General features: G+C 48.3%; 1 long non-coding RNA gene across 1 annotated transcript; it reads left to right on the plus strand.

Annotated features, from left to right (window-relative positions):
- Window positions 1-667: 667 nt before the first annotated feature.
- LOC113611959 (uncharacterized) lies at window positions 668-21,686 on the plus strand. The gene is made up of 3 exons (XR_003429668.1): window positions 668-759; window positions 11,912-12,002; window positions 18,435-21,686. It is a non-coding gene; the product is annotated as an uncharacterized LOC113611959 (long non-coding RNA).
- The last annotated feature ends 575 nt before the right edge of the window (window positions 21,687-22,261 follow it).

Genomic DNA, 22,261 nt, shown 5'->3' on the forward strand with positions numbered 1-22,261 from the left:
TAGGATTTCTGGGATTCACATCCACAGATTGGTCCTATCCTAGCCCATGGTGTTGTTCATGACACTGGGGGGACTTATCTCCCTCTTGCGAGGCATGGGCTTTGGACACGATCAAACCCAGGTTTAGATCTTACACCAACATTCACTTGCCACGCGACCTTAAATAGATTCTCCACCCCTTGAACTTCCATGCTCCCATCTGTAGAAGAGGATGGCTGCGGGAATTCACAGGATGGCTGCGGGAATCAAATCAGGCATTATGGTGAGGGTTCCATTGCCTGTAAACAATCAGAGAACCAATAGGTGAAAGACTAAGAAAGAGAATAAAGGGAAAAATTGTCACATGAACTCAAGGACCCACTTGATACACTTAATAGAACTAAGGATTATGTAACACAGCACAGCACAAACACAAGGGCCATCTCTCACCCTGTGTGGGAGACTTCAGGGGAACCTCCTTCTACAGACAAGGAAACTGAGGCACAGGGTTTGGGAATGATTTGCACGAGGTGCCACAGGTGGTTAGTGATGCAGTCAGTCTTGAAGCTGGGCCTCTCCCCTCCTGAGCTGGTGTTCTTTCTACGGTACTGATGAGGAAAATGCAAAGCAGGGAACCACTGAAGATTCTCACGCCATCTGAGAGACAACCGCAAGGGCTAAAGCACGCTGCCGGGACTGTGGGACCAGAAACACAGGCGAGATGAGTTGCCTGGGGAACAGGGCTTCAGCAAATGACAAAGGAGAGCTCCAAGGAGAAAGGTATGTTGTAGGCATCAGGGAGAGAAGAAAATTAGGGGAGGGTGGGGAGAGAGAGAGAGAGAGAGAGAGAGACTATGAGTGTCACCAGCTGGGTTTCCTGGGAAGCAAACTTGGAGACTGAGTTTAGCAGGCAGCATGTTAATTAAGGAGAGACCTTGGGATCAACATCTGGGGAAAGGATGGGAAGAGAAGGAAGCAAGAGTGGGCACATGGAGCTGACAAGCTGCTGTGAAGCGGACCTGATGACAGCCTTGGTCAAGTCCACTGGGCGCTGGGGAGCTACAATGGTCCTTCAGAGACGGGTTGAGAAGGCCAAAAATTCTGTATCAATCCACCACCAGATACGGGCCGCCCAGCAAGGGGTGTGCCCTCGGGCGAGGTGCTCTCTGCCACTGAGGCCATCTCTGAAGGGACGGAGGGTGTCCACAGCTGGAGGGTGTCCACTTCGCTGTTGACACTCCCAGTAGCTGGGCAACAAGTCCTTCCATGATGGGGGAGCTGGGCGGCTGGTCATTGCATCCACCAAACTTTGTACGTGTGAGGGTGTGTCTGAGTGTGTGCTTTGCATATGTGTGTTCTCTGCCCTCGCATTTGCACTTGGCTTCCAGCACTGAGTTGCCCCGAGAGACATCAGCCCTCCAGCTTCACTCTTGATGCCAGTCTTGGAAGGGTCTGGATGGCAAACCAGCTGTGAACAGCAAGCCTGCCCACAGAGGAGCCGCCAGACAGAGGCCCAGAGCCACCTGTTGGCAGCTGGCGGGGCAGGGATTCAAGTCCAACCGTGCAGGGCAGCCAAGTGTAGACGCCGGGATGTGAGAAGACATCTTGCCAGAGAGTGACTCAGGCGTGTGAAACCCTGAGAAGATAGAAAGAAGATGCGAGAAAGACAGACAGACAGACACACACACACACACACACACACACAATGAGACACGTGGGGAGAGACAGAGTCACATAGAGAGAGGAATGAGATTGCACGAATCAGAAAGGATCAAAGAGAGAGACGGAGATGGAGGACACAGAGAAAGAGACCAAACACCAGGTGAAGAGAGATGCAGAGGAAGCACATAGAGAAACACGGAGTGAGCAAAGACAGAGACCCAGCAGAGAGACAGTGGAGACAGAGAGAGGGGGCCTCGGCTTCTTGCCCCCTCTCGGATGAGGGGGTGGCCAGGTGATGGCTTAGCTCCCTGCCAGCTCTCATTCCATACATTTAGAGGCTTCTGTTTTTAACTCAAACATCTAGCAGGTTTTATCTCTTCCATATCTTGACACTGCAGCATGAGAACCGTGCTCCCACGTAGGAGCTGATGGGGAATTTGAGAGACAGGACAGAGTCACTTGGTTAAGGAGTCACGGCACGTTGAAACCACATGGACCTTGGAGATCCCAGTGCCATCAGACTCCTTCGTGTTATAAATGAGAAAACCAGGAGGAACTCAACCGATCTGCCTTTTTTCCAATTTGAAAGAGATGATTGGTTAGCAGTTGCTTAAAAATTTTTTTGAATTATAAGGTATGTAGTGTTGTGTTTTTGCAAAGTTAATTTTAGGGTTTCCTCCTCAGTTACCATCTGTGGTAGACTGTACGTTTGTCTTCTCCTCCCCCAATGTCTTGCCTTCTTTGTGGAGTCCCCTCCCACACTGACTTGGGGATTGGCTATATGACTGGCTTTGGCTAACGGGACGGCTGCAAGCATGAGGCAAGCGAAAGCTTAATAATTGCTCGCACACTGGGGCTTGCCTTCCCTGCTTCTCCATTCCGTCTCAGAACCTAGCTGCCATGTTTGGAGAAGCCCAAACCATCTAGAGAGGCCGTGCGGAGGAGCACGGAGGCTCTGGACCACAGCCCCGGCTGAGCTCCCAGCTGGCAGCGAGCACCAACTCGCCAGCCACATGAGCGGGCCATCTCGAACATGGATCTTCCCTAGTGGAGCCCCCCCAGTTGATACCACATGAAGTGGAGATGAGTCTTCCCCACCCAGCTCTGTTCACATTGCAGAATCGTGAGCAATGGAGTGAGCTGCTACTGTTTTAAGCCACTAATGATGAGGGTGGTTGGTTACCCAGCAACAGACAACTGACACACCTCATTCATGCTCAGAAGAATCTGGTCCCGCACCCTGGGTCTGACAGAGTTCCTAATGGGGTCTCCATACTGCCCGTAGGGTTTCTTTCAGGTATTCAGTGGAGCGCCTTCAATCCTATTCAGGAGGGGCAGAGGAGCTGCTAAATGGCTTTCAAATTCCACCTTTGCAGTGATAGGTGGGTTGGTTCTCTGTATATGTGTCCTTTAGAATATAAGGTTTTTTTCTTTCCCAAGATAAATATCTATTTGCATAGACAAATAAAGACCGTCGAGATAGAAAGAGCTGATTTAGGGAAAGGTTCTATAGTTTGCTTGCTTGTCAGGTGCTTATGGGGTTTGAAGGCGTCAAGGTCCCAAACCTAAAGGTTAATGTTTTGACACTAAGAATCCATCAGTCAGGGGGTGAGGATGGGGGAGGGACAGTTTGCCTTAATTATTAGTCTGACTCTTAATTTGAATCAATGAAAATGCCAATGTGTCGGAGGTGTTCGGGCTGAATAATAATTAGCGAGGCTGACGTGTGCCTGAATGAAGCATTATAGGAGAGGAGGACAGAGTCCACTGGCAGGGGATGGGCTCAGGAGGCAGGCCTGGGGCTGGACAGGAAAGAAAAGCAAGAGTTGTAACCAGAGATCTCGGCCTTGGCTGCAGTCATCGGGGAGGGTGGAGGAGAGGCGGGCCGTGGAGCGGGGCATGGCGAGCTGGCACTCTGTGGTTCTGGGCCGTGGGGAAATGCCGTCTCTGCAGCATCCTTGGTGTTGCTGAGCACACATGGCTTCTGTCTGAAGCCACTTGGTTCCTGAATGTGCCAATTGTGGCCTTTTGAGGAATGAGCCAAGTGGAGGACGCTTCCTTGTATCGACACAGCCTCATCGCGGGACCCAGGATGTCCCATCGGACCTTAAACACCACCTGTCCTAATGGGCCACTTTAGTTTGCAGATGGGTGAACTGAAGCTCAGAGACTAGAGGGGCTTTGGGAAAGTCACACAGCTGGCGAGGGACAGGGCACCTAGGTCTTCTAACCCCTCCCCCAAGGTGTCCTTTCCCCAGGCCCCAGTATTGGAAAGTTCCATGTAAATTAATTATCCTGATGTCTTTTCACGCTCTGACTGGGAGCAGGGCACGAAGCAGTTAGGTGCTTCCCTGGTGGGGAAGAGGACAGAATGGTTTGCCAGAGGTGGATGTCAGTCCCCTGCTTAAGATGGAACTCAGCAGTAGCTGGGAAGGATAACTGGTGAATTGCTGGAATTTGCAAGAACCCAGGTTCTTTTGCTACAAAATTGCTTGTCTAAAATTCCACTGGAAAGTCATTTCTTTGGATGAAACATTTCTAGCCTCCTGTGGTCCTTTGAAAAATATAAATGCCCCTGAAAGAGACAGAATAAAGTAATTAATCCACATCTTAGTATGAATTAACATTATTAAGCCATCTATTCATCTCACAGACGGGAATCCAGTACCTCCTTTGCTCCAGACCCCGGGACCCTGAAGTGGAGTCCTTGCTTCAACAAGCTCACCCTATCGTAAGGGAGCCAGACATATGAAGGCCATATAGAAACAGCCCTTTCCTGAGCATCTGCTCGGTTCCTGGCACTGCATAAAGAAACCCAGTTTGAACCAAGCCCATCCCCCTTCACAGAGTTATCTCCAGGCAGAGAAATCTGGTACCTTCATGAGGTTACGGTGGGTGGTGAAGCTAGAATTTGGACTCATCTGTCTGATTGCCAAGGCTGGGTGTTTTCCATCACCTCACACAAAGTCCCGTGCCTCACTGAGACATGCACGGGATATGATGGGAAGAGAGTGAAAGCAGCAAGTCTAATTGCTTGGACTTCAAGGCCATCTGGGCTGGTAAGGGGTGAGGGGATAGGGAGAGGTACCAGGCACTGTTCATGGGAGGGCGTTATAGACAGACGGAAGAGCCTGGGCAAAGGCATAGAAGGATGAAAGGATTGTCTGCTTTCGGGAAACTACAAGTAGTTCATCACGACTGAAGCCAAGGGTGTGAGGGCAATCTGCCCGGGGAAACTAAACTAGGCAGGCAGGGCCAGCTCTCCCAGGGTGCTGCTATAACAAAACCTGGATTTTATCCTGAGCTTGGGAAATCTTTGGCAAATGTTAAGCAAAAGTGTTTGAAAAGACAGAAAGTCCGGGGCTCGTAGAGGAAAATGCTTAAGAATGCAGACCCTGGTATCAGAGCTGGGTACCATCCTACTTCAAAACTGTTTTAGTAGTCGATTCATCGTTCTCTTTCCCCTTGGAATCTAAGTTCTCTGAGATCAGTGCCATGTCTTCTTGATCATTGCTGTGACTGTGGGATCTGGAAGTCTCTGGCATACAGGATATGCTTATGGGACACTATTGGTTGCTCTTCGAAGTCCGTTCTTCCTTTCCTCCTTGGACACATAGGCACCCAAGTCGAATTGCCATTTCCAGCCTCCCTTGCAGCTAGATATGGCCGTGCAATTAAGTCATCCCCGATGGAATGAAAGTGGAAGATGTGTGTGGAACTTTGCCTCACTCGCTTGAAAAACTGCTGGCCCTGAAATTCCCCTTTCACCTTCCCCCAAGCTAGGACACAAATGTGCCCCTGACCAGGCGCTGACCTTACAGATGAGAGCAGCACCCTAGTGGGTGGAAGGGCCCAACAGCAAAGGATCTCAGGTTCCTGAAGAACCACATAGAACTGAGCTGCCCTGCAAATCTGGACCACTGACCTTAGAACTGTTACGTGAGAGACAGATGAATTCCTCTGTTTTGTAAGTCACTGCACTAGGGGTCCTTTTTCTTACAGCGCCTGAGCCCTTACCTTAACTAATACAATGCTCAATAAATGTTTTTTTGCATGAATGAATGAATTACGTTTGACCCGTGAACAACGGGGGGTGGGGGGCTTAGGGGCTCTGACCCCCACGCAGTCGAAAATCTGCATAGAACTTTACACTCAGCCCTCTGTATCTGCGGTTCTGCACCCGCAGATTCAACCAATCTCGGATCACACAGTACTGTAGTACGCATTTACCGAAAAGAATCCACCTATAAGCGGACCTGTGCAGTTCAAACCCATGTTGTTCAAGGGTCAACTGTATATTGTTCTGCAAATGTTATAGAAATCTTCTATTATTTCTCCAACAAGACCATACCTTGAGAGCAGGGACCCTGTCTCTGTTTACCATCCCCAAAGCACCTAGGTTGGTGCTGGACTCTTATTGAATTGAATTAAATAGAACAGACTCAATTCTGACTAGATGAGTCTCATTAAACCAGGTGTTTTAGTCGTCTGCTCTGCCAGAAGGGAAGAGAACTATCTCTCTAAACTGGTAATAGTTAGAGAGTTTAGGACGTGTTTGAGGCTCTTTGGGTGAGGAGTTACTAAGTGCAAAAAAAAGTCAAGGTGGCGTGATTAAGGTAAAAACCTCTTAGGTGACACTAGAAAGTTTGCAGAATTACAGCTGGCAGAGCTCAAGCATTTGTACAGTGGCTGAAAAGTCACAGGGGAGAAAGGGAACCCCTCTCTGTGGAGAGAAGCACTGTGCATCAAATTTAACAACATCGCCGCACACACACACACACACACGCGCGCACACACACACACACACACACACAAAACCCTGTTCTGCTGAAAACTCGTTAGTTACATCGGATGTGACATATGAGTGGGTAATATAGTCTGGAGCCTAGGTTTCTTTAATTAACCAATAGCAATCAGGAGTGAGGGCAATTCCAGGGGAATGGTAATTGTCTGGAAGTTCTGGGTGCCTGCAGGCTGAGCCTCAGGCCAGAAACCCAGCCAGCCCTGTCCCCGCAAAGCGCGAAGAGCCAAGGTCACGACTGCCATTTTAAACAGGGGCCTTTTTCAAAAAGGTTGAGATCACAGCTGACTGTTGTGGGCGAGGATTTCCTCTGTGATGTGTACAGCCTTGGGAGAGTGAGCGAGCTATATGAGGCATTCCTCGATGTAACAGGAGGGAACATGCAACCTGCTGGGGCTCTAGGGACCAAATTCTTCAGGTGCCGGGTGACCAGTGAGTGGGGGAGGACAGTCTGACTCAGAGTTCTCTGGTTTAACAAGTACTTACTGTATAGCTAGTATATACCAGGCTTGAGGCTGGGACTAGATATTTACGGAACACTTTTAAACATTTGAGAAGAAATACGAAACAAAAAAATTTAATGCGGTGATAGCATCCACTGTGATTGTAAACTCCTCGTGCGTAGAGATTGCATTGTTTTCATCTCAGTACATCCCACAGGACCTATCTCATGCTCCACAGGGAATGGGAGCTCAATCAACTGAATTTAACATAGAGTGATGCCAACTAGACCACCAATGGGTTGCTTTAAAAAGTATTTTGAGATCCATAAACTGATAAGAATGTCACCTGAATTTCTGCCTGTAAACTGATGCTTTTAAAGCGAGAGAAGGGTGTTTTTCCTCAAAGTTGTTGAAATGGTTCCTTTACAATCGTGCTCACTGTCGCCATTGGCCTGGCGGGCTCTTTTTCCCCTGATAGTGCAAAAGTAAACAGACATCCATGGGGGCCCCTCTCTGGATCATCACAAATTCCAAATAAGAACAGTCTGAATTAATGAGGTTTTTTTATTTACCGTTCTAAGTGAAGTTGAAAGATAAACAGCTCTCTTTGTCTGGGCCAAAGGACAGTGAGCTCAGAACATTCCCAGGCTTAAGTCAGGACACTTAACATCACTGAGGAGTTAAACTGCCAGAGAAGAAAACAAGAAGGTGGTTCTGGGTCCCTGAACTTCCAAAGAGAGCCTCAAGCACTAACTTGAACTTGGAAGGAGGTCGAGTCTTTGTTCCCATCACAGGTTGTGCTTTGTGGAAGCAGAGGTGGAGTTTGTGGGTCAAGAAGTTTGTCTGAGATCAACACCTGTGGAAAACGGGAAGGAAGCAGGAGTGGGGGGGGGGGCAGGTGGGAAGGGAGGGTCTAGCTGCCATGTGCACCAGACTCGGCCAACCCAGTGGGGTGCTCTGGACAAGGATTGCCCGTAGGAAGTCTCACGTTGGGCAGAAATGACGTGGCCCACCCTGGGGAAAGGCATGACTTCAGGCCAGACAGCTCTTGGCAGCGGAGATGCTCCCCGAAGGAGCTGGCAGCTAGAGGCTGTGTGCTGACCACGCGCCTCGCAGCTGGGCAGGGAGCCCTTCCTTGCCGCGGGATCTGAGCAGTGGCACATCCCTGTCTATCACAGGGCCAGAGGCAAAACTGGTTCTCATTGCTGCCCAGGGCTTCCTGGCTGTTTGCCCCACTCAGCCTGCCCTCTCAGGCATCCGATGAGCTCCAGGGAGAGCTACAAAGAAGCTGACTGTATTTCCCCATGTGGTCCCTTCCTCCCTCGTCCTTTTTCAGACCCTTCTCCTTTCTCCTTCTGTCCTTTAGATATAATATTCATTTAAAAATATTGTCAGGGCTTCCCTGGTGGTGCAGTGGTTAAGAGTCCGCCTGCCAATGCAGGGGACACAGGTTTGAGCCCTGGTCCGGGAAGATCCCACATGCCACGGAGCACCTAAGCCTGTGTGCCACAACTACTGAGCCCTCGTGCCACAACTACTGAAGCCCGTGTGCCTAGAGCCCGTGCTCCGCAATAAGAGAAGCCACCGCAGTGAGAAGCCTGCACACCACAACGAAGAGTAGCCCCTGCTCGCCGCAACTAGAGATAGCCTGCGCGCGGCAACGAAGACCCAATGCAGCCAAAAATAAATAATTATATATAGAGAGAGAGAGAGTCAAACACCAATTCACCACTCCAGGCACTGTGTATAAGCAGAGGTAAACACAGACTGGTCCCTGCTTTCAAAGAACTTGCCTTCCAGAGGAGAAAATGCTATTGAACTCTCCTCAGAATTAATTGTTTGACTACCCATTTGATACGTATATGAAAGAGGCTCGTGCAATGCTAAAAGTGCACTGGATACTAACTTGTTAAAGTGACCAACAATAACCACCACTTCCTAGGTGTTTGCTATGTGCCCAGTGCCGTACTAAGAAGGCTGCCTCTGCTAGCATCTGTTTCTTACAGCGAGCCCAGGAGGTAGGTTCAATTACCACCCCCATGTCGAGGCTTGTAGAGATTAAGTAACCTGCTCACCATCACTCAGTAAGTGGTGGAGAAGGTTTTGAATCCATATAGTCTAGCTTCAGAATCCACTGTTTTAACCTTTATGCCACGCTGTCTCTCTCGATTATTTGTACAGATAATAGCCTATTGTGATCACTTGGGATGGGCAGGAAGAGGAGAGATTGGTAGGTACAGAGGGTTTAGAAAGATGAGCAGTTGGGCATGAGAAGAAAAGGGACATTTCAGGCAGGAGAACTGCATGAACAAGCCTTGGGAGAAATATTTGCAAGATGAGTGTCTTAGTTTAGAGGCAAGGATTCAAGTGCAAGTAGTTTATTTGGGGGATAATTCTAGAACATGCCAGTAGGAGAGTGGAGTAAGAGAGACAGGGCAGGGAAGGTAGCCAACAAAGGGAGTGTTACCAAGCTACTTATCACTGTGAGCAACCGGAGAGCAATCCCACTGTGGACCTCTGGGGGGCAGTGTAGGACACACCTCAGTTATCCCAACCAAGGAACAAGAGAGCTGGGGTATTGATCCACCAGATGCTGTCAGGCATTGCTTAAGGCCTTGCTCTCAGGGTTGAGAGGGAAGGGCGGGAGGGGACGTCAGTTCTTTGACTTCTCCCCCCGTCCCGCCCCCGGCCATATACACAGGCAGAGCAGGCCCCAGTGGCCAAAAGCCTTCAGGCAGAGAGAGAAGCAGGTGGAGGCAGTTGGAAAGCGCTGGCATGCACAAAAATGTTAAGTACTGAAGGGGTACGATTAGGACATGGGCAGGGGGTGCTAGGAAACATTCTGGGGCTGGTGCGTGAAATAGCTCCGCTAGAGAGGGAAGAACAGGCCTCGTGATAGGCTGAATAATGGCCTTCAAAGATGCAGATGTAGAGAATGGACTTGAGGACATGGGGAGGGGGAAGGGTAAGCTGGGACAAAGTGAGAGAGTGGCATGGACATATATACACTACCAAACGTAAGGTAGATAGCTAGTGGGAAGCAGCCGCATAGCACAGGGAGATCAGCTCGGTGCTTTGTGACCACCTAGAGGGGTGGGATAGGGAGGGTGGGAGGGAGGGAGACGCAAGAGGGAGGAGATATGGGAACATATGTATATGTATAACTGATTCACTTTGTTATAAAGCAGAAACTAACACACCATTGTAAAGCAATTATACTCCAATAAAGACGTTAAAAAAAAAAAAGAAGCTCTGTGGAACCACTGCATCTGGAACTCTGATGGGAGTAGGAGGGCCGTGAAGCCAGTCCCTTCCTGCCACTTGTCCCTTCCTTGTCACAGCTCACCCCAGAAGGTGTTAACTCCCCCACACCGCCAGGCTGTGTTCTTCAGCATCTCCAGAAGCTTCTAGGGAAACCAAAGCCTTTGTGGTTTAGACCTGGTGCTGGAGACGTGGCAGCGAGAGGCCAGGCTGAAGCCCAGTGAGGTACTTCACAAGCGCAGGGACGGGAGTGGTCACTGAGGCTGCTCTGCCTGACAAACGCAGGTGCCCAAGGGCTAGAGGGAGGGAGAGATGGGCACCAGCAGAACTGGGGTGGTGCCTAAACTCGGTCTGAAATAGTTCTTGAGCATTAATTCAGAAAATCAGACCAGAATCACCATGAAGGGTTATCGTATTGCATCCCCATGCAGAGTCAAAGCCTGAAGTGTCACCTCCCCTTCTCCACTGACCCCGAAATTATCTGACGAGGCTGGAACATTCTGGAGGTTAGCATGCAAACCACTTGTGCAGACTGCTGTGGAAGCGGCTCGGTGATCCTCTGCTGGACCACGTGATGACAAGTTTAGGTGTGAAGAAAACAGTCCCTCAGCTCGGGGGCAGCACATCTTCTAAGCTATCGAAGCTCACTCCGCAGATGGCCTTCTTCGTCTTCTGGGAAGGTAGCAGAGTGATACAATGCTTCCATGTGTGCTCTTGGACCAAAACTATTGTCAGCAGAACGTGCCTGGGCCAGCCAGTGAGAGGAAGAAAGATGAAAGGAGCAGAGCCAAGTGACCTCAGTCACACCACATCAGCTGATAACAAGCTGAGCCCGGCCAGGGTAGCCGAAACTTGCAGACCTAGTAATGAAATCAATGATTATTGTTACACGTCACTGAGATTTTGTAAGGGGAGCATGGGGCAGCTACCCAGAATTATTGTGGCAATAGCTGACTGACAGCATTCCATCCATCCCAAGCTGAACTCTCCCTCTGTGAATTCCCATTGGCTCTCCTTGTAGCGGTTTCTCAAGGAGAATTGAGAAACTAGACAAATTAGAATTTGTCTAATTCTTTCACACGTGTCACCTCCCAGACCCGACCGCAGACTCGAGTGTTGGTGTGATTTCTAAACCCACGTGGCATGGACTCTTTGCCTTCATGTCCGATGCCACTGCTATGTGTTGTTCATAATTGTAGAATACGAGACTAGCAGAGATCTTAGATGGCATCAGGCCAACTCCCTCCTTTTACAACCGGCTGCTTATTGGTTAGTCTGTTGTTGTCTGTGTATTACAAAGATGCCATTTTGTTTTGTTTTCACCTTCACCTAGTTCTCGGTTTGAAATTCACTTTGGAGACCTCCAGAGTCTCGGGTTGACCCTTTTCTGTATGTGCCCACGATCAGCAATCCCTTCCCACTGCTGCAAAGCAGCATTTCAAAAATCCTTCTTCTAGTGATGCTGTCAGGTCATAAGCTCACAGAAATGAAGCCCCAGACCAAAAGAAGGCTGAAGATCTGAGAAATCAATGTCAGAATCGGGCACAGGGTTAGGAGCAGCAAATTGAGGCAAAAAGCTGCGTTCTCCTTGCCTCAGCCAGTGTCATTCATCCCCAGGTTAAGAAGCAGGATCAGCACCAAATACAACACAGCTGGCCTTGAACTGCATGTAAGGGAGCTGCTAGTCCGGCCTGCCGAAGACACAGGTAGGGAAATCCCGTGAGAGGATGAAATGGGGGCTATATTTTCCTTTCCTCCTTTCTAGGAAACTTCAGTGGTCCTTTCCCGGCTTCCTCTCCTTGCATGGACCTTAATGTCACTTCCTGAGGGAAGCCCTCCCTGAGACTCCAGATAAGGTAAGATGCCTCATTACATGTTCTCATGACCCTTACATGTTTCCTTTGTGGCAGGGGTATTTCACTGAATCTGAGATACATCAGTTATAAGACCTTCCAATATTTTATGTACCAATCAGGGCAAATATGCCACCATTTAAATTATAACACCATGCTTTTGTACCACTTAGAATTTTTATTGTACTTTTAAATTCGTTTAGACAGACTTGTATGATGTAGCACTCTGGTAGAAAGGAAAATATACTCGAAAGTAACTGCTTGAGGTAATAATCCTTAACCTTCTCCACAATGAGAATTGGACTATTTGGAATCACTTTGTGATTTGGTGTCACTGAGGCCCACGTGTTGCCACCCAGTATTGGTCTCAATACCATCTCCACCATATCACCCATCACCTCTGTCTCCAGCTGCTTCGCTCGCTGTTCACAAAAGACTGTTACATACTCGAACTCATGCCATCCCCACAAAAGTCTCTTCAGGTGAGAACTGGAGTTATTTTTATCCCCAACTTGTAAATGTGGATTTTGAAACTCAGAGCTGTGAAGCCACTTCGTTGAGTTTATATGACAAAGTAACCAGCAAAGCGGGTACAAGGGCCCAGGTAGTCTGATTCTTAGTAAAATGCTCCCTCTGCAAACCTTCCTTACACCCATTCCTCATGCAGGTTAAAATCCATGACTCACAGAAGAGGGGAGCTCTTGCAGTTGGGCCTTGCAGGGAAAAAGACCAAGGTGGAAATCACAGCTCCGTGACTTCCTAAGCTGTGGGAACTTGGGCTAGTGTCTCCACCTCACTGGGTCTCAGTTTCCTCATCTGAAAAATGGGGATATCACACTGCTTTGCAGGGCTGTTGTGAAAACTCAGTAAGTCAATGCTACAAATGAGGTTAGCACAGTGCCTAGCCCACAGTGAGCGCAGGATCATTGTTAACTACAATTATTATTGCAACAGTATATGTACGAAGGTCAATGCTTCCTGCGGTGAGATATACAAAACTGATAACACCTTAACAGAGGATAGAGTCCACATACATCAATAAATACGTTGCAAGAGAATGTCTAATGAATGCTGGATGGAAGTAGGGTAACCTAGTGGTGAAAACAAGATTGCATTTGGCTCTCCATATACAAAGGTATTAAAGAATTTTATAGAAGGCAAAAGACCATAGTTCTTTTCAGGGAAGGTGTTAGGAGGAGGTGAGTATCCATCGCTTTGCCCTCCGCACCCCCGTTGCTGTGCTCTCCTCCACGGCTCCGAAGCTTCCCCCCTCCGCCACCCGTAGTCTCCGCCCGTGAAGGGGCTCCTAGTGTGTGGAAACCTTTCCTCCTTCACAACTCCCTCCCACTGGTACAGGTCCCATCCCTATTCTTTTGTCTCTGTTTATTCTTTTGCCCTACCCAGTACGTGGGGAGTTTCTTGCCTTTTGGGAGGTCTGAGGTCTTCTGCCAGTGTTCAGTAGGTGTTCTGTAGGAGTTGTTCCACGTGTAGATGTATTTCTGGTGTATCTGTGGGGAGGAAGGTGATCTCCGCGTCTTACTCTTCCGCCATCTTCCCCTTGTCCCCCCATCTGATTCATAAAAGAAAAAGACAATGTAGAACAACAGAAAGGAGTGGAGGGGGTGTTTCAGGTAAAGAGAACAACATGATCAAAGACACAGAGATTAAAAATGATTATAGTATATTGGAGCAAAACTAATATATCGATTAGGATTGTGTTCAATTATAAGTCAGAAAATATCCAAGTAGCGATAGCTTAAATAAATAGGGGTAAGTTTCATATAACAAGAAATCTACAAGTTGCCAGTTGCTGGTGTTGATTCAGTCACTCAAATATGTCAGAGGTGACATTTCTGCCACTTTCTTAGGCTTTCCCTCACGCTGGTCCCCAAAAGGCTGCTTGGCTCCAGCCATCACATCTGCATCTGCATTCAAGACAGAAGAAAGAGAGAAGGTGATGCCAGCTATTTTAGTTTGGGTTGTTGCAAAATCAAAGCCCAAAACAAAGACTTGTGCACGCCTAGTTTATTCGGCAGCTGATTCCTGGAAAGCAGAAGAGGAAGAACAGAGAGTAAGAGAGGGAAGGAAAAAAAGACAGGAAGGTCTGCTAAGGAGTTTGCTGCCATGGGTAATGGGGGCTCAGTTCCACCTGGACCTCCAGAGAGGTGTATGCAATGCCTCCCAGAAGTGTACCCCTGAAAGGCAGGGGTACCTGTCCACCCCTGAAGGCGGCTGGAGCATCTCCCCACCAGGCCCTGTCCCCCATTGACTGAGGGTCGACTCCAAGAGCATGAACCCCACACCTCCAGGATTTACTTGTGTGCAGGTCCAGTGAGCTTACATAGCATCAGAGAAGCCCCAGAGTAAGGAGCGAGAAGGTGCACAGTGCACACTGGAAGTTAGATGCTGTCTGCGTGAAGTGAGTCCAAAGGACACGAAACCGTCCACTGCAGCTGCTGCTGAAATCAGAGGCGGGCTAAGGGCATGTGACGTGGGGCGCCACAGCCATCCGCCACCCCAGCAGACCTCCCTGTGCCTTGTCAGCCAGAACTGCATCACTTGGCCACTGACAGCTGAAAGAGAGGCTGGGAAGCAAACATCTTAGCTCGTCCAACCTCTAAGACAGAGGCGAGAAGTGAAGAAAAAGACAGTCGATGGAGAGGAAAATTGTAAGATTTCAGATTGTCGAAGGACATGCTAGATTAGATCATCTACTCGGAATGCATCGTTTTCTACACAAGAAAAGAACTGATTCCTGGGTAAAGAGTGTAACTTGCCTGCCCTGGTCCTATAGTTGGGGTAGAGCTGGGGTTTGAACCAAGCCTTCCAGCTCTGGAGATCTTTCTACTCCCTCCATAATAACCCTCGCAGGCTGCAGAAGAATGTCTGGCCTGGAAAGCTGTTTATTAAAAAAAAAGAAAGAAAAGAAAAAAGCCCCTGCATAACTGAGGTGAGGTCTGTTGTCACAAGACCTAGAAAAATAAGCCCAGGCACTTGGACTTGCTCTGAGGGACAATGGGGAACCGTTGTAGAATCTTAAACAGGAGGATGGCAATTGGAGTCGCTTGTAGGTAGATATTATACAAACATAAGGGGTTATTTCTCTGTGGGTTACAGCTGCCGATTCAGCCAGGAGAAATGGAGTTCTGGACAGGCCCATACCTCCAGCGGTGACTGCAGGTGCTGTCGAGGGGAAGTACGGGCCGCTGTCAGACATCCTCAAAAGGCCCCTGATCTCCCGAGAACGGCTTGATGCTTATTGCTAATAACAAGGCTGGCAGCCGGCTGCAGCTTTCACTCAAAATTCTCCAGCTTTCAGTAATCAAAGCCAGGCCTGGGTTGTTCCTTGGCCCTAGACTGCAAAAGGAATTTCCTTGATTTTTGAAAATGGAGAGAATAAAAAGAAGTACAAGTTGTTTTATAAGACAAGTGGGGCAACAATTTGAAATAGGCATTTAGGCATCTCTTAGGGATTAACATCAGGACTCATTTAAGGGCTTGGAGTGTTAATAAGGATGAGATCTATTTACTTTTCCCTGGGTTCTTTTTAGGAATCCCTGGGCAACGTTCTGGAACTGATCTACCCTGGTTCAAATTTCACACATGCCCCCATTTTCCATGCTGATTCTCCCACCTCTCTTTTGATTGAGTTGTGCCTCCCTTTAACTTGGAGAAAATGCCTTAGCCGGGGCGCACAACTGGGCATAATTGGTACCCAGAAATAGTGTGCATCGGGTTGACGCAGCTCAGCAAACAAAATGGTCTTCTTTTACCCAGGGAATCTGGTTGGAAAATTGGACATTAAGTTACACTTCTAATTGAAACGAATTTGATGGTTTCAGAGCAGTCCCCAGTGAACCCAGCCCACATCATAAAAACCACCATAGGCAAATTGGCACCATTCAGCCTTGGCTCAAATAGGCTAGGGAATAAAAGAAGATGTAAACTGAATTTGTGGTTGTTTTTATCTTCAAATAGACAGGCTGGGAGGAGCTTCCAGAGGAGAATTCTTGGGTCAGATGACATAATTTTCCTGACAGTCTGGGAGGCAGTGAGGTATAGTAGGAAAACACTAGGTTACGAGTCTGCTCTTGTCGCTGCCAGTTATTGATGTTGTGTTGTTTGGTAAGTCATCAAACCTTTCCATGCCTCAGTTTCCTCATCAGCAAAGTGGGGATAACGGCATCACCGTGGCTCGTGGGCTGGTGTTGGGCTCAAGCAATGACAGCTGAGTGGTTTGCCCAATGGACTGAGGTAACCCCCAGAGCCCAGGGCTCCTGATGGGTGGACCAGTATGCACTTTCCATTCCCTCAGCTGACACCCAAAGGACAAGCTGCTTGTTCTCTCATGAAACTTGGCTGTGAGGTTAGATGCACTCAAAGCAAAGAACAGTGACGAGACAAGGAGGGCGCTCAAGGCTGGACGGAGACTTCCATCGCTCGAGAGACCTGAACCACCGCATTGTCCGCACCAGCTCTTTATTTATCTCAGGCGCATCCGCTTAAACAGCAACATACAAGTATTCTGTACCTACTCGAAAAGATGCCAGCTCTTTAGTGCACGCTCTTCGCCAGGTGCCCTGCTAGGAGAGTCACGCTTACAAATTAGAATCCTCCCTACAACCATGTCAGGTAGATTTTCATATTCCCACATCACAGATAAAAGGAGTGAGGCACAGCAAAGTCACATGGCTTAGCCAAGGTCACACAGCTAGTACATTACTGAGTAGAAATTGTATGTGCCAAAACCTGTCTTCCCACTCTGCTGTATTTTCAATCACTGTTCCAAGGGGAAAAAGTAAAAATAAATAAGATCCAGTCCAGCTTTTAAGAAGTTCATAGTTTAGTCACAGAGGTAGTTACATACACAGAAATACGTGTGTACAAGCAGAGTAAGGGTCTGAGAGGACGTGAACACAATTACCTTTGAGGAGTAAAAATGGAGTGAGAGAGGCAGGGGAAGGGGAGTGTATTAGTCAGCCACTGCTACCGTAACAAACAGCCCCAAACCTCAGTGATTTACAACAGCTCATACTCACATATCTGTGGGTTGACTGTGGGTTGGCTGATCTGGCCTGGACTCTGCTGGAAAACTCTTCTTCAGACTGGGTCAGGTCTGCTGTCATGGGCCACCTGAAGGGGTGGCCATTTCCTTGGGGGAGCTCTTCTCACAGTGATGGCAGCAACACTAGAGGGAATGCATGACCGCACAATCACGTTTCAGGGTGCTGTTTGCTTCATTTCTGCTAACATCTCATTGACCAAAGCAGGTCAATGGCCAAGCCCCAACGTCAAGGGGCAGAGCAAAGAGTAGGGAGGGATAGAGAAGGCATGAACAATTCAGTTGTCTACCCCTAGAGAGCTTCACTTTTTGTCTTTTTTTTTTTTTTGGCTGCGTTGGGTCTTTGTTGCTGCGTGCGGGCTTTCTCTAGTTGCGGCGAGCGGGGGCTACTCTTCGTTGCGGTGCGCAGGCTTTCTCATTGCGGTGGCTTCTCTTGTTGCAGAGCACGGGCTCTAGGTGCACGGGCTTCAGTAGTTGCAGCACGCGGGCTCAGTGGTTGTGGCTCACAGGCTGTAGAGCACAGGCTCAGTAGTTGCGGCGCATGGGCTTAGTTGCTCCACGGTATGTGGGATCTTCCCAGACCAGGGATCGAACTTGTGTCCCCTGGATTGGCAGGCGGATTCTTAACCACTGCGCCACCAGGGAAGTCCCGAGCTTCAGTTTTTACAGTAAAATATCTGCATTATTAATGTTTAAATGATAAAAATGTATTCTTTTTAATTTAAAACCTCAATTTAAAAAACACCACAACACAAAAACCATTCCAGGAAGATTAGGGTAGACATTCCCTGGGGGGCATAGTCCAAGGTGACATTTCCTATAACCCAATAAAAAGAAAAATTCACACACACATACACACACGCACACACACACACACACACACTGCATTCTTGCGATTGCTGTAACATAAGTATGTCCCCTATGCTGTGGGAACCCACGTGAGAGGCAAATTTCACTCCACTGCCTAGGCACTGGAAATGAAGAAAAGATCAAAACTGGTCAGATCACTGCCATCAGGTAGCTCAAAATTCTAGCAATGTAAATAGACTCTAAGCCAGTACAAATGGGATGAATTATTGAAGGAGGGGTGGAGAAAGCTATGGAAACAAATAAGAAAAGAACCCCATTTAGATTGGGGTTCTGGCAGAGACTCCTAGGGGTTTGAACCCTAATCTCTTTTTCCTTATTAATAGTCAAAACCGCAAATTTTAACTGACCACGTGGCTACTTGGGATAAAGGCAACATTTCCCAGCATTCCTTACAGCTAGCTATAACCAGTAAGTTTTGGCCAGTAGATATAAGTGGAAATGATATGCACAACTTCTAGGAAGTGCCCTTAAAGGGAGGAGGCTTACCCTCATCTTTCCTGCAGCCTGGAATGTGAATGTGATAACTGGAGCCACAGCAGCCATTTTGGACCATAAAGTGACCTTGAGAAGTGACCACTGAAGATGAAACAAGATAGAAGGAGGCTGGGTCCCTGTGGATTTCTTGGAGAAGAATGGCCAACCCCACCCTGAACTGCCTACCTCTGGACATTTGCGTGAGTGAGAAATACACCTCTATCCTGTGGATTTTGAGACTGTTGGATGTGTAAGTCTGGAGTCAAAGAGTGGTCTGGCCATGAGATCCACATTTGGAAGTCGTCATCATGCTGAGGGGATTGGAAGCCCTGGGAGCTGGCGAGGAGGCAGAGGGGACGGTCCCTTTCCCTCCGGGCTATCTACCATGTCCTCTTCTTTGCTCTCAAAAGCTTCCAAAACCTTGCTTCCTTCCAAGAAGTCTTCTCAAGTGGAAAGGACAGAGTGTGCTCAGGGCTGGCCCAGCCCTGCCCTTTCTGCCTTCGGGACTTCAAGGTCCTTCCATTCCTCAGCCCCATCCTCAGCCTTGACCTTCAACGAAAGTACCCTTGTCTGATGAGCCTTTGCAGTCATTGCTGTGCCCCCTCGGACTCTTACAGACAAGACGCCCCCTGTGCCGGGGATCAGCGGCTGCAGAGGAGGAAGGGGCGCCTGCCCCAGGACAACCCAGGGACTCGAGAAGCCTCCGTCTCCACCTGCCTTGCTCTTAAACGCTGCCCATAAAACCCTCTTCCCGCTCTTCTCTCGACTGCACATCGCAGATACGCAGTAAAAGCGTGTTGAATGTATGAGGTCATTTTATCACTTGGTTGCCTGATCAGTACGTCTGTCAGAAAGCCCATCTTTTCGATTTTAGCTTTGGGCTTAGCTGCAAACAAGCTGGCCGGTATTTTCCAGATAAGTACTTGTCAAGGGAAAGTTCCTCCTGGAGAAGTAGCTTGCCACAGAGTGAAAAGCGTGAGGAGTAAGGCCCATCTTTCTCGACTGTGTAAAACGGGATGACAGTCCCCACACCACACGTCTTACAATTAAGTTGGTCTGAGGAATGAGCAAAAGTCCCCAGCCCAACAATGCTTTTGCCTTCACAGAGAGATGGTGGGCTCATACGCCATTACCCCATCCCAACCTGAGCCTTCTTTGTTGAGTGGAATAAGCCCAGTTCCTCTCATTTTCTTCTTCCATATGACATTTTGCAGCAAAACATTCGATGCCTACAGGGCTTGGAAACTGGCCTTGGCTTACCGACAACAGGGAGCGTGCTGGGTATTCTTGCACCATGGCCCTGCACGCCCGCTTCCCTCTTCTAGCCGCCCGCCGGTTTTGCTTGTGGGTAATTTCCTCTCCCATGTCATGTTGTGTGAGTGGTGAGAGGGGGGATAATCAAGGGGCCTGTCCACTCCCTATGGAAGCCAATGAGCTCTCTCCTTCACTACCTTAATCCATCAAAGGGCAGGCGGGGGCCCTAATCTTCCGGGAGAATCTCAAATGGTGAGCAGGGTGACACAAAGCAAGAAGAGGGCTTGGAGGAGATTTCATTTGCCCCAGGAGTGGTCCCCATCCTGACCTCTAGAGTGCCTGCTGCCCAGCTGGGTTCCTGACTAGGTTTCCTGCCTTCCCTCATTGCTCTAAACTCCCAATAGCATCCCATCACATTCCCTTCTGCCCAAGGTAGCCAAGAGTCCGTTTCTGTCACTTGCGACCACAAGATTTTGAACGGATCCAGGCAGTTTCTGAGAGGGGCACTATGTTATCATTAATATCCAGCATTGCCGAAGAGGGAGGATTAATTAGTGTGAACCCTCTTACTTCACCTATCTTTGGGGCAGTCCACAGAGGATTTCTCCCTGAGCTGCTAATGAATTTTGCAACTGTCACAAAACAATGCAAATAAGTAAGACCCACATCTGCTGAACATCATGATGAGGTCAAACTGTGTGTAAATAAACACTTGCATCAAGGAGAGGGTAAATCCTAAGGTGAGGAGTGACAGGGATTTGTTTGCATAAACCCAGCAAGGTATTATGGGTAGGATATTAATTAAATCATGCTCTTGGGCCTCACGGAGGCCCAGCTCCATGGCCTCAGCTTGTTGACAAACCCAACACGAGGCCCCCGGAGAGAGCGCTAACATTTTGATGAACAGGGTTTGTTGCAGGTGATGTTTCCTAACTAGCATTTTAATATCACTTTTGATGCTTTGTCTGAGCCACCGGAAAAGAATGTTCAGATAAAAGAGAGGGGCAAATATCAAATGTCCAGAAGGTGACACTTCCATCTAATCTTGGTCTGTCGGCCTCGCTTCCTGGGAGGAATGTTTGGCCTCTCCTACCCTTCCCCAGGCCTCCCGGCACTCCCCAGTCTTACCTTTCTTCCCAGTGCACACACAGCTGTGAGAACATCTCTGAAGACTGTTGAAGTTGCCTCAGGTTTAAATAATGCCTGAGTGAGTACTATCAGAATCACTGATAGTCTGCCTAAGACGCCTTCCATATGCCCTTTTGTTCTTTCTTCCTTTTTGAAGAAATTAACCTGATGGTAGGTACCCTACTGTCTTCACGGAAAGGGCTTTTATTTTAAGGTTGAAATAAAAGAACCCATCTCAGCTGGAGTCAGAGATTGGCCATTGAAAGACTCTCTGTGACCACCAGATGTGCCCACTCTCTGAGAGATGCTGACGTTCCAGCTCCTGGTAATTGACTAATGGCCCTGGTCCACCCATCCTAACCATTTCCGTCTTCATTTGCACTACATGGCCTCTTTCAGCTCAAAATTTCATGCTTCATTTGAGGATTATAAAGGCTCTTTTCTGAGAGAATATACAGACAAATATGAACTAATAAATGATCCCACTATCCCCCTGGGAGTGTGCAATCGTCCTGTGACCCACCAGCCTCCCTGGCATTCTCTGACTTAGGCCGGTGTCCAGTATCAGTGGGGTCCCTGCTTCGTCCCCTCCCTCCCCCCGCCACTCCAGCCAGCAGCTCTCAACCCTGTTTCCTCAAAAAGATATTAAGAATCTATCCACTTCACACCATCTCTGCTTCCCGGCTGGTTGCTTGCCTTGACTATAAAACCAGACCCCCACTTCTTCTATTGCCCCTTCCAATCATTACCCAATTCTCTACCCAGCATGTAGAGGGAGATTTCGAGGACCTAAATCTGGAAAAGTCATTTCTTGCAATGTTCATTGCAGCTCTATTTACAATAGCCAGGACATGGAAGCAATCTAAGTGCCCGTCGACAGATGAATGGATAAAGAAGATGTGGCACATATATACAATGGAATATTACTCAGCCATGAAAATAAACGAAATTTGAGTTATTTGTAGTAAGGTAGATGGACCTAGAGTCTGTCATACAGAGTGAAGTAAGTCAGAAAGAGAAAAACAAATACCATATGCTAACACATATATATGGAATCTTAAAAAAAAAGGTTCTGAAGAACCTAGGGACAGGACAGGAATAAAGACACCGATGTAGAGAATGGACCTGAGGACACGGGGAGGGGGAAGGGTCAGCTGGGATGAAGTGAGAGAGTGGCATGGACTTATATATACTACCAGATGTAAAATAGATAGCAAGTGGGAAGCAGCCACATAGCATACGGAGATCAGCTCGGTGCTTTGTGACCACCTAGAGAGGTGGGATAGGGAGGGTGGGAGGGAGACGCAAGAGGGAGGGGATATGGGGTTATATGTATATGTATAGCTGATTCACTTTGTTATACAGCAGAAGCACATTGTAAAGCAATTATACTCCAATAAAGATGTTAAAAAAATAATAATAAATAAATACAAGCATTCAAGCGACTGTTTCCCTTTCAGAGACATCATCAATG

This window comes from Aethalodelphis obliquidens, unplaced genomic scaffold (genome assembly GCF_003676395.1).
Source record: "Aethalodelphis obliquidens isolate GAN/ISIS:26980383/991018 unplaced genomic scaffold, ASM367639v1 scaffold71, whole genome shotgun sequence".
NCBI lineage: Eukaryota > Metazoa > Chordata > Mammalia > Artiodactyla > Delphinidae > Aethalodelphis > Aethalodelphis obliquidens.